The following is a 13,934-nucleotide window of genomic DNA, read 5'->3' as shown; positions in this document are numbered from 1 at the left end:
AAACTTTCATTTTCCCAACGCTTAGTTTTTAATTAATTTTTTTAAATGTCCGATTTTGAAAATAAGGCATGGTCTTTGTGACGTCAAAAACGATGCACTTTGGCGCATCTGTCTATCGCGTTTCCACGTTATGATAACCAAAAAGCGAATTAAATATTGCGCTCTGGTAAAACCAACCGCGAATGTCATTTCATCATTTGTGATGTCATCGGCAGAAGCGTAACAATGAAAGCGAGCCGATTAAAGTAATTTTAAAAAAATATTAAACTTAGTCAAAATATTTTAAAAAGGTTCAGATCCTACGTTTTGAAGCATGCTCTTTCAGAAAAAAATACTTTTAAATTTTCGGAAACGACCCCATTGCGGAACTTCCAGCGACTACTAACCTCGTCGAAATCAAAAAATTTTCTTCGAAAAAGGGATGTGATGGTTTCAGAAAGATAACGTATGAAAACGATTGCTGAACAGAAATTTTAGAGCAGACAGGATGACCTCCAAATAAAGGACGCTAAAGGGGCTGGGTATTTTGCCACTGAAATAGAGCTGTTGCTTTCGTGGAAATACGTGAATTGATCCATGCGTTTATAGTAATTTAGTTTAATCCTCATACGTATAACAGCGAATGATCGAGTAACGCTCGTGACGTCACCAACAATGAAACTCGCACGATAACTTGCGAGACGGCATTATTTCAATGTTGCATCACTTAAAATTCAATAATTAGATAAAATTTTTGACAGCGTTAGAAAGCAAATAAGTGATTGTTTTAACAAGGCGAAACTAGATCCAATAAGTAACTACTTTGCTGGCCAGACATTAAGTAAAAAATACTTGTCGGTTCGTCTCAAGTTCAAGCCCCATTATGGTAATAATGAGTTTAACTTTTTTCCAATCCAATGTTTAGCATTTCTTTCTCATATGTAACAATCTGAACAAGCCAAATTTTACGGTAAATATCTCTAACAAACCAACAGACCCGTCACACCATGACGGGCGATTTTCTAGTTTAACAATAAACGAGCGCCGACATTAAAGCTGAAATAGGTATAATGAATTATTGAAAATGGATTTGCTTTCATTACAAAATGAAAATTTTAGCAAATATTTGAAAGGGCAAAGTTTTGTAACCTGTATTTTTTGGGAGAAGTGCGTTACATTTATATTCTTCTTCTTATTATTATTATTATTTATTATTAATATTTCATAGCACGCAATTTTCAATGCATTGTAAATTGAATTTAGCGTGTACGTTCAAGCTTGGCATAGAAAACTTCTCTAGGGTTTTGACTTTCTTTCAGATATGTGCCTATATGAATGACTAAGATGGGAAAGCATTCACAGAAATAGGTTTTATCAAGCGTTTTAGAATGCATCTTTCTTTCTTTACTCATGATTGTGTGGTATAACATTTCTCACCAGTTAATTTTTATGATTCTGTGTTTTATAACATTTCGCAACAGTTAATTTTTATGATTCTGTGTCTTATAACATTTCTCACCAGTTAAATTTTAGCAGAAAAAAATTTAAAACTTTTCAAGAGTATTTTACAAGAGAGGCAAATGCGCTGAGCACAGCACAAACAGAATTTGATGATTGTTCATTAGAAAAGGTAAATGATTATAAATAAAGCATGTAGAGTAATTCTTGCACTTTAGTCAATTCAATATTTCTTATCTGTTGAAATAGTAACGTTTATAAATGTACTTTACATAGAGTGTCCCTTTATAAGAGGTAAATGCACTGAGAGGTTCCTATTCAAAATGACTGTTACCAGAAAAAAAGAACCTTAATTAGAGCCATCCCTTTCTTCGGATATGTCATTTAAAAGAAGTGCTACTGTATTATGAGTTAACACTAGCATCTAAATAGGTTAATAGACTGGGGAAAAACATAAGCTTGCAATTAATAAGTAATTTAAGTACATAAGTAAATTAAGTATATACAAATTGGAGAGAGAGAGAGAGAGACCAAGAGAAAATCTTCGCTTATTTTTTTTACATCAGTCCCTATCTACTTAAGGATCACTTATACACATAAAACTTATACAATAAAATTGTGAACACAGATTTAGCTAAATTCCTTATTTGAATAAACTATAAGAAGCGTTATAGTCTACGGCTAATGGTTTCTGACAAAAGAAAAATCCAATTTTGTAAAATATGACTTGTCCAATGAGAATTTTCCATTGTCCAAGCAAGATTGAAATATTTTACCTCTTTTGATAATTTCTTAAATCATCGCATGGGGATGTATTCAAGCTTCCGAACTGCGAATTGGGAAAAACATTAGAAATATTAATTGCAAAAATCGAAAAAATTAAATACTAAAAGAATATGAAACGCATCAGAGAAATGCTCATAGCCGAAAGAGTTAACTTCTTTAACTATTTTCTTTCTTTAAGAGGGCCTTTTTGACTAACGTTTTTCTCTAGTGAAAAACGGTTACTGCTTTTTTTTCTTTTTCTGAGCCAACAAGATTGTTTATTGCTTTAACTATACCGTGACTAACGTTTGCATATTTTATTCCCTCTGTGATAAATGGATAGTGAGGTACATGATCATTGTCATTTCTTGAAAAAAAAAAATAAATAAATAAAATTAAAAAAAATCAAAAGGTTTTATTGAAGTTTCTGTGAGCGATTTGTATGAGCCATGACGAATAAAAGCTAAAATGTTACAAAAAAAAAAAATAGTATCTGGTAATAAATACTTGGATTGGATGTCCTTTATATTTAGTAGCTTTTTAATTTCAGAAACTACTGCAAAACGTATTAGCGCATATTTTTGAACTTCGAGAAACATAATTTATTTTTCATAAAATATGATTGACTTTCTTAAAATAATCAATAAACCACACAAAGAAACGGTAAGGTGGGCTGATTTTGTATGAAGAAATAGAAAAATATACTTTCTACTGTCGGATGTTTTTCTGTCCATAAGCTCACTTATTTGACATTGAATTGGTGTTTCTTATACGATTCGTGCAAGGAATGCAACTCCTACCAACCCTTTAACACGTGTCTTCAACTATTTGTGAAATTATTGCTTCAATTACATTGTTTTTGTTAATTCGAATTTTACTTGATTTAGAAGTGATAGGGGAAAATATTTCAAGTAGAGAAAATGATTATATGTGTGTGTGTGTTTAACTATTTAGCTTTTATTCTTTTATGCGTGTCGAACCCATAGTTGGGGAAAACCCAACCTGGAAGCGTCGAAATGCTATGATTAGGATCTGCGCAGCCTCCACAATGCTGCCACGTTAGGTTTGCTCCCAGTGGCGTAGCTAGACCCGACTTTCGGGGGGGGGGGGGGGTTACTTCTTTTATATATATATATATATATTATATATATACATATTATATATATATATATATATATATATATATATATATATATATATATATATATATATATATATATATATATATAAATTGCTTGGAATTTTTTCCTTTTCTTCTTTTTTTTTCTCTTCTCTCTTCTTTTTCTCTTTTTTTTTGAGACTAACGTTTCGGGGGGGGGGTTTGTCCCCAAACCCCCCCCCCTTAGCTACGCCCCTGTTTGCTCCGACTATAGTTGATAAAAGAAGGGTTTTGAACAAAATACTTCTCAGTTTCCTGAATGAAGAATATGTTTTTAAGAATTATAAGTAATGTTAAATGCATTTTGATACAAGTTAAAATTTCCTAAATATCAATAAAATTGTAGACACGTGTTTCGGAGCTACAAGTAATTCCCTTTTTAATGCAAATAAATAAGTTTATGGATGAATGACAATACATTTTTGAACTCGTCGATAGGCTTTTTTTTCTTGACTGTCACATCATTCATTAGCTCATTTCTTTGCATTGGCGAAGTGATTTCTTGTTATCCCGAAACACGTGCCTGCAATTTTATTTCAATTGTTATCTTTCTCATAAAGCTAAACATTTTTTTGGTCCTGATGAATGGTTTGATTCACTGATTTATGAATAATAATCGTTCACAATCCGTTTTGTTGAATTATTTTTGATAAATACAGATAAAATCAATGTAAAAATCAAAACGAGAAGAATGTAAAAGAATAAGCTGAGTTTATAACAAAATCTGGCCAGATATTTTATTTTAGCAAAATATATTTTATTGTCTATCGAGATAATGTGGGTATGTTAATGAAGTGCTTTCTCTTGCTAGAGTCCGTAGTAATTTTTCTTAATGATCTTGATATCTTAGACTTTACCTGACTTTATTTTAATGTCCCTTTCATGAAAATTAAACTTTTATTGTTACCATAGCAATACTTTGTTTATCCAAAGCAGGGAAGAAGGTACATATCTGCATACGTTTTTACTTTGAAGTCATTATGTACCCACCTACAAGAAAATAAAAGTAACATAAAAAGGAAAAAATGCTCTAAGATAAAACATTATTTGTCAGATTTATAACAAATAAATGCATAAAGGTGAAAAATGATAAACTTTGATATTTTAACTTTTTTTGAATGTTTCCCCCTTTTTTGAGCAATCACGATTGCTTATTGCTTTCATTTGACTGTTTTGATGTGCTATGATTTTATTTTCCCGCCAGCACCCTCTGCAGCATCACCGTCGACCGACCGCCTCACAATGCTGCTCCTATATCGAAAACCGTCTCCAGGTTGCGTCCATATCCAACACACACGCGCATACATACACAACTACACACACACACACAAACACATACACGCATACATACAGACACACCTACCCATGCACACACAAATACACTAACACATACACACATACACACACAAACACGTACACACACATACACACACACATACACACACAAACACATACACACACATACACACACATACACACACATACACACACAAACACATATACACACATACACATACACACACATACACACACAAACACGTACACACAACTACCCACACATTCATGACTGCACACAGACACAAACACATATGCCTACACACATGAACATACCCCGCCCCCACGCACACGAACACTCATACACACAACTACCACACACTCATTCCTGCACACAGACAGAAACACACTTGCCTGCACACAGACAGAAACACACATGCCTACACACACATACACATACCCCTTACACACAAACACACATACCCCCCACACACAAACACACATGCCCCCCACACAAACACACATACTCCCAACACACAAACACACACGCCGACACACACACACACACTCGTGATTGCGAAAAACATAAATTGAATTCAAGACGACAAAATTCAAATCAGTTTTTTTTCTTTTTTTTCTACTCTTTTCTTGGTAAACTGAGAACATTTAGGAATAGAAAATCAGCGACCAATTATGACTGAAACTTGTGCATTTTTCCCCTTCAGACAACATTGTTGCTAACTCAAGCATTTCATATATTTGTACCTCCAGAGCCAGAAGGACGCAATTCACATTATGATAACTTTACAGCAGAGATGAAAAACTTTTTTCTGGTCCATTCAAAGGATGAGACGTGCGCTCTTTTAACCCTCGTAAAAAATGAAAAAGATTTTTTTCGAAGAATTAAGTTCACATTTGTCGATGCAGAAGAAGCTTCTACATACAATGAAGTAAAAAACAGAAAATGGTAATTTTTGAACTTACGTCACTGTGGCTCTGAGGTACGGATATAAAAAGCAATTTACACTGGCATTCAATTCAGTGAACACACAGAAATAAATAGCAATTGACACTCCCAGATATCCCCGCCCTTTCCATATTAATTAGTTTATCGGGTCAAATGCTACGGCAAGCCGTGACAAGTGGGACAGTAAGACCTCTACAATTTCGGTATGCTACTGAAGAAGACGGAGGGTTCCCAATACCCTCCACCAAACGTAACTGCTAGTGACCGACCCTAAAACTTCGAGATTCACTGATTTTACGCGCACGTGCTCCACATGTACCTGGTCGTAGCGTCGTGCTACGGAATCACATAAAAAGTGGCCAAGTTTTAATAAATTCAATTCATAAAAATATCATTTAGCAAAAAGTAATTAAAAAGTGTAGAAAAAGGATATGATATCATTTAACCGAATTTAACCGCATTTTTACCGAATGTGATTAGTGAAATTTTTTTTTTTAATTTTATTTTTTAAAGGTACTCAGAATAATATATATATATATATATATATATATATATATATATAAACACCAAATTTGTCGCCAAGTTGGCGACAAAACTTGGCGACCAAAAGTTTGGCGATATATTGCCAAGTATTTGCGAAATCATACTACCTCTCGAGTTTACATTGAAATTAACAATTATTTCCCCCCAAAAAGGTGTAATAGATCCCCTTTGGAACATCCGAAAGCAACCAAAAGAGAAGGTGCACAACTAGACCCCACTTGGAGTCTATGTACCAAATTTCAACTTTCCAGGACGTACCGTTCTTGAGTTATGCGAGATACATACGCACATACAAACGTACATACGAACGTCACGAGAAAACTCGTTGTAATTAACTCGGGGATCGCCGAAATGAATTCTTCAGGTGTCGATACGTTCTTAGGCATGTATCCACGTGTGGTCGGGTTGAAAAAAAAAAAAAAAATCAATATTCATTCGAGGTGAGCAAAATGGAAATTATGGCCGGTTTTTGAGTGAAATTTTTTTCGCAAATACAATACTTCATTTTTTGTAAAAAGAAATAAAAAGATTAAAGTATCACATACCCTTTAACTTCTAAAAAAGGTCAAAAACAAGCATGATATACTCCTTGGACATTTCAAGTTTTTTTTCACTTGACATTTGTCCTTTTTTTTTTCATTCGGCTTAAAATAACTGATGATAAATGTCTAGAATTTTTTTGTAAATTCAACGAAGTAAGGAAAAAAAAAAAAGCTTTTTTTGGATACATATACCATTTCAAAATGGAAGCCCTTTCCAGTAAAATAGCAAAAATAAACTCAACTAATTTGTGAAATAATAGAAAAATGAGCTTCACTATCTCCGTGTCTTGAAGTTGGTAGAAACAAAATTAGACGCATAATCAATCTTGTAACCCAAACGATTATTAATCTTGGGATTTCCTATCTCATCTGCTGATCTTGTGGTGAAAGGGTTAGACATAAATCTGTCAAAAGTTTGGTTTTTCCCTAAAGAATTGGTTTCTTCTTTGCTCAGAGGAATCGATCGCTAACCAGAAAATTTATCTTTCCCTTATTATTATTTTTTTGAATTGTAATCGAACTCTTGATTCCGATTTTTATTTTGTCGTAGGCTTGTTGCGTTGATAAAAACTCAAATTACTAAAGATGAGTCATAAAAGTCAAAGATAGTTTATTGTTTCTATTTTTTTTTTCGATTTGATGAAAATTAATGATCGAAATTTAATGTTTCTTTTAGCCATGCACCGAGTATCATATTTTCCCGAATACCGAATACTTAGTCAAACCGTTTTAACTGTAAAGATTGTATTTTTATTTGATGCGAATATGAAATAGAAAATGAATATCTATTTTGTGCCTTTTGTGAAATGTAAATGCACTTCCCCAGTTGCAGTTACAATTTGGATACGTATTTTCCCATACCCCAATATGGGGGTATGTTACATTCATTTTCTCCATGTAACATCCTCAATTTATCTACATTAAGTACAATTATTAATTTAGAATAAATAAAACATAAAATAAATCATTCTAAGAAAAAATCAAATTTATATAATTACTGGCCAATTTGGTTTATGTTTGTCTGCAGCACTGCAATACTTGATAATTTATTTATTCCTTAATCTATGATTTGATAACTGATAATTATGGAAACATGTTCTGTTAGAATCTTGAGCAAATTATAAAAACTCAACTTGCATAAAATATCATTATCAATTTCATTTAAGTGATTTTCTGCTAATTTAGTCTCTTTAGCAACAGAACAATTGATAATAGTAACTAATAGTTTAACATGTGAGTGTTTCGGTTACGTTAAAACTACTTTGAATGTGACAATATTAGTATTGAACCGTTTGAATACATTTTGTACTGCGGTACTATACTGTTAACTTTCATTCATTGTGCATAAAAAATGCGCTTGCTTACCATTTGTCGAATATTTAAATTTGTTAACTATTCGGCTGCCGAATATTACAGTATTCTGTTGTACCGAATATTCGGTTTGCCCACTTAATAGGCAGAAAACCAAATACTAACCAAATATGCGGTGCATGTCTTGTTTCTTTATTTTTTTGGTTTTTATAAATTGTAGTCAAACTCTCTTTCTTGTCGGATATGTTTTTCCTCGTTCACTTTTTGCTTTATAAAAAAACATAAAACTACTAAGGATTAGTCATTAATGCTAACGACAGTTTAAAGTTTATTTATTACTTCAATTTTACAAAAATCAATAACAGAAATTGAATATTTCTTGATTTTTTTGATTTTTAAAAATGGTATTCAAACTCTATTTCTTGTTAGATGTATTTTTCTTCGTTCACTTTTTGCATTATTAAAAACTCAAACTACTAAAGGTTAGCAATTACAGCCAATGACAGTTAATAGTGTTTTTTATTTCAATTTTACAAAAACTGAACTGTATTGTTTTCTAACGGTTCGGTTTGTTAATATGTTAATTTGTTGAAGTTTACAGACGATCTCTACACGTGTTTTAATTGTGCGCTTAAAATATTATTACAATTGAATATATTTCTTAATCCGTAGATATTATTCTTTTCGATGATAATTTATGCATACTATGGTATAACTTTCAAAGGATTCCGTGAACTAATTCACTTAAACATTTCTTTCTTGCTACAAATGACTTCTTTCACGTCAAGTTAACTAACTACTCATGATAGTAAAACCGAATATTGCTGGTAAAACTCCGCTCCGATTTTAAGGATATTTTTAAGTCTGAACTTTATTAAAAACTGTAACACAATTTAGAACACATATACTAGTCTGCTATAGGACATAGAAATTCAAACTCAGAAAAAATAACAATTCAAAAAATGTAAAAACTTTTTAAGAACCCTAACCACAACATTCAGCAAAAACTTTTTGTTGAATGTGTCAGAATATATATATATATATATATATATATATATATATATATATATATATATATATATATATATATATATATATATATATATATATATATATATATATATATATATTATATATATATTAGGATGGTCCTTATTTTTGAAGTTGCGGATATTTTACGCGACGCCCCCTCAATTTGTTCCATTACACAAATAAATGATCCCTGAATAATTTTGAGTCAAACCATGAATATTAACACGTGCCCCTAGGGCCCCCTTTTTTGAGTTTCGAAGAAAAAATTGCGGATTTTCTCATTTTTATGTAGAAATAATTCTAACGTTTTATATTTAAAGTAATTTTGAACCTCAATAGGTGCTGCTACTTCCAGACCGACCATTCTCTAACCTTCATTCTGTAAAATTTAACATGTTACAGAGGGTGCATGTACACCAATGGCCTTGGGTCAAGCGTACTGCTTTTCTGCGCTTGTTGCAACCAAGCAGCAGGGGAACGTTTCTTTCCACCAAGATGGACACAAGGGATTCTATAGGCTATTAATGAATGGCCTAGACCATTAATGAATGATCTTTGACAGCAAAAAATTGCCTCCTCCAGGCTTTGGGGGTGTTGATTTACAAAATTCCCTGTGTATGTAATAGGTGTGGCAAATAGAGTCGCAAGGTTTCAATGCTATAAATATAAGTAATTGCAATTATATTTTAATTCGCTGTTCTTTAATTGTAAACATACCTAAATTTTTAAACAATACAAATTTTAATTTTTAAAATATAAATTTCGAAAAATCCTCGATTACTCCCTACATAAAAATATACTGCATTTTCCATAGCTGAAATATAAGTTTAAAAATCAATATCCAGATCATAACAATGTAGAAATCTATACTTTAAATTAATTTTCTTCTACTTCAGTACATAATTCTTTATTATCATCAAATTCTTGCGATTCACAAGATTTAGAAACCGAAATGGATATCTATCCTAACCTGTTGAACCTTTTTTTTCTACAGCTGGTCTACCGAAACGCAAAAAAGTTAGACAACTATTGATATCTGCTCGCCTTTCATCACTGTTAGACAAATGCCATATTAGGGATGAAGATGTTGTTCATTTATTTACAATCTATATAGATGCAGTAAATTTGAATCCAAATGACCTAGGAATAAATGGTACATTCCTTAAGAGAGCAAGAGAAAATCTTCGAGAGGTAAAATTAAATTTCATGAATTTAAATTTAGATTTTGCAGTTATTCACTGGGATTCAAAGGTACATCCAGATGTAACTGGAAAAAGAACACCGACAGGATTACCGTAATAGCTTCAGGTCCTAAAATTGAACAGCTACAATGAATTCCTTAGATATTTCTTCCTTTGCTTATGATATCTTATATGATAGCTCTTTATTACTAACTGTTCTAGCTGTAGTACAACGCCTTGCAATACCAATGAATTGTGCATTTAATTTTTTAGAGCAAAAACTGAACGGTGATATATGACATTAGGATTGCCATCATCATGCACTTGAAATCGTACTGCAGAGTGTTTTCTTAAAAAAGTTCTTGCCTTTCTTAGTTCTAGATCAGATTTTTAAATTTTTAAGCGTTTCAAAATTTTGTGGAAAGGTCTCTATCATTCAGAACTTATAACATTTCAAACAAGTACACATACCACTTAAATTCTAAAAGAAGAAGTTGATGACACATTATTTATTGTTCGTAAAAAGCGGAATTGAGAAAGATTACAGATAATTCTCATAACTTGTAATAATATTTCCTGATGAATTTCTTCCCACAGGGATATGTTTTCGGCAACCTGGAGCTTATCGCTGAGCGACATAGGTGGCAAAAGGAATTTTTGTTTGAAATTTTTTATATTTAGGAAACAATTTAAATTGACCTTACATGAAAAGAAAGCCGTTCAATGCTGTTTTACAAAGCTGTTTTACAATTAAATGCTGTATGAAGATATGGTTTTTCGCAGCAACCCAATCGAGGCTCCTTTGAATAATATAATATATCTGAAAAATTAGCAGCGTACAAAATGACGACAAACATGCAGCTTAAGCAGTGATTGGAAAATTTATAAATCACTTATGGTATTTAGGGGATAAACTAGTAGATTTGTCCGTATTGGATGAAGGAATTAATTTTGAAGATAGGAAAACACTAGTCCAAAAAATGCTTGTGATAAGGCAGACGTGTCTGATGACGGTTTAACAAATTTCAGATAACTGTATATGATTTGGAATACTTTCTTGGTAAATATCTTCCTCTTTATAGAATCAATTACGAATCAATAAAACTGTTTGATAAGTTACAAATACTAAAAGATTTTTTTCTATTTGATCCTGTAATCGAAGAATTTTGCAACTAATTTACCGAATATGAGTCACAAAAACAATTTATTTTACAGACCGTCCAAGACTATCGGAAAAAAATACACACTATCGAGATACATTGAGAAAAGCGTACGATTAAGGAAAGTTTCTAAAGCATTATTTCACTCTTATTCAACGTAAAATCTTTAGATGATATAAAGTAATTATACAGATTAATTTTAGTGCTACCTCACTGTAAAAATATTTTGCAAACCTAGGAGAAACGATGTACTGAGTCTGAAGTAAAGACTCGAAGATTTGTGGGAAAATTATCAAAAGTGTTAAAGTTCAACGGCCTAGGGGCACGTGTTATTATTGACCGATCGAGTTCAAATTTTGCACACGTTACTTTTTATTATAGTGTCAGAAAACTAGGGGGCGTCACTTGTTGAATTCCGAAATTTTTTCCCCCATATAAATAAGGACCACCCTAATATATATATATATATATATATATATATATATATATATATATATATATATATATATATATATATATATATATATATATATATATATATATATATATATGTGTGTGTGTGTGTGTGTGTGTGTGTATGTATATATTTCAGAAAGGCTATGTTTCCATTTTACTGAAACTGATGCTCATAGTATATAAGACTGCCTTTGAATTATAAATACCGTCGTGAACTCTTGCCTTTAATACCCTAAAACTTTACGTCATTATAAACGCCCAAAATAAAGAATTTATACTATTATGACTCATTTTTTTTATAAATATGCCCTCACATTTTTAAATACTGTACAAGAAACTTCTGCTAATATTTTAATTTGATGAAGTTTTTATGTTTAGCATTTTTCAGTACTTCAAAAATAACCCTCAAAAATCCAAGGTAAAAGTAAATGTTTACAAAGATAACTTGTTTTCATCGAGATATTGACGAAAAACGTATATTTAGATGTTGTTTTCAGCTATTTTTGTTTGGCTGCTCTAAATTTCGTCTTATTTTTGGGATTGACCTTATTGATTAAGCTTTAAAAACCTCAGAAAGTTTCCTTTTTTTCCATTTGACATGAAACTGAAACTTGCTTATAACATTACCTTAGCTTTCGCCGTGTTTTGGTTCAAAATGAAACATATTTTTAGACTCTTCTAATGAAGTGAATCATATTTTTAAACTCACCTAATGAAGCTCTGTCGCTTGGATAAAAACAACGTCGAGAGCGAATGTAAGAAAGAAAATTGATATCGGTTTTTCTCTCTTATTCTCGTCATATATTTCTGCTGCCATTAGGATGCACAAAAAAATATGATAATTGAATCGTTTCTTTTCAATTACTTGCTCTAGGTATGTGATGGAAAGTTATGTACTACAAATTTTTCGATTGAAATGTTTTTATACTTCAAAGCATTCGACCCCAAACAATTGACATTCTTCAAAATTTATGAAACATTTCAGTTAAATTTAGACAAAGATTTTTAAGCAAACTTAATTTTCTTACATCACTTTGAAACACATAAAAAACTACGCATGATGTAATTCAATGTATATTCGTGAAAGATTTCAAATCCATAAAATAATTATTTATAGCAAAAAGAAAGGTTTATCCTAAAATAAAAGTTTGTGGAAAAAATAATTAAAACGAAGTACTGGTTAAGAGGGCTTTTGTAATTAAAAGAATGTATTGTTTCGTTGTCACGGTTACGAATTTTGAAATCATTGAGGAATATACCCAGAAAGTAAAACTGCATAAAATTAAGATTATATATCTTAATATTTATTAGCATACTTTGTAGAACATCGTCTCTTATTATTTTAATTTGAATGAATATAAGTCACTGGCTCTAAACGGGTCCATAAGATCCGGGGGTAGTCCTACTTTCATATTTGTTCCAAAAGCTTTGGAGGGCCACTCGAAGAAATACGGATGCAGAAGAGCACATAAGAAAATGTTAGAACTAATTCAGGAATACTTCATTCATTTACCCTGAATTTAACACACGGAGTCAAAACTAATATATTTAAGAAAATGACCAATGCTGACTACCGGAAAGTCTCATAAGCACTATCTAGTCTTACGCCGTTGATATATGCTATTATATGCAATAATTCAATCGCATAGACCTCTACCACCGGATTCTGTGCCCTCGATATATATATATATATATATATATATATATATATATATATATATATATACAAAAAATTAGTTTTTAAAGTTTTTTTAGAAAAATAAGTTTATACCATCCCTTCGTAAGTATTGCTAGCTGGCAAGTTATTTCATTTTTGACCATTTTCTTTTTCGCACAAATTATCTGGAATCATTATATTAGTATGCTTCAATTTTCTTCTAGAAATTGATTTTAATTGCAAAACAGCACTTTTGTCGAAAAGGAAAAGAAAAAAAAAATCGCAATGAAAAAACATTTTTAAAGGCGTTAGTTAGTTATCTTTCTGAGAGAGCAGTTTTTTTTTTAAACATAAATTTGATATAACACTGCAACGGATAGCTTGGTGTGTCAGAAGTGAAGTTTTTACAAAAGAAAAAGAATTTTAAACCTTGAATTTCATATCTTAGA

The sequence above is a fragment of the Uloborus diversus genome, chromosome 5, assembly GCF_026930045.1.
Source record: "Uloborus diversus isolate 005 chromosome 5, Udiv.v.3.1, whole genome shotgun sequence".
NCBI classification, from domain to species: domain Eukaryota; kingdom Metazoa; phylum Arthropoda; class Arachnida; order Araneae; family Uloboridae; genus Uloborus; species Uloborus diversus.
Note: the sequence above shows the minus strand (reverse complement) of the source record.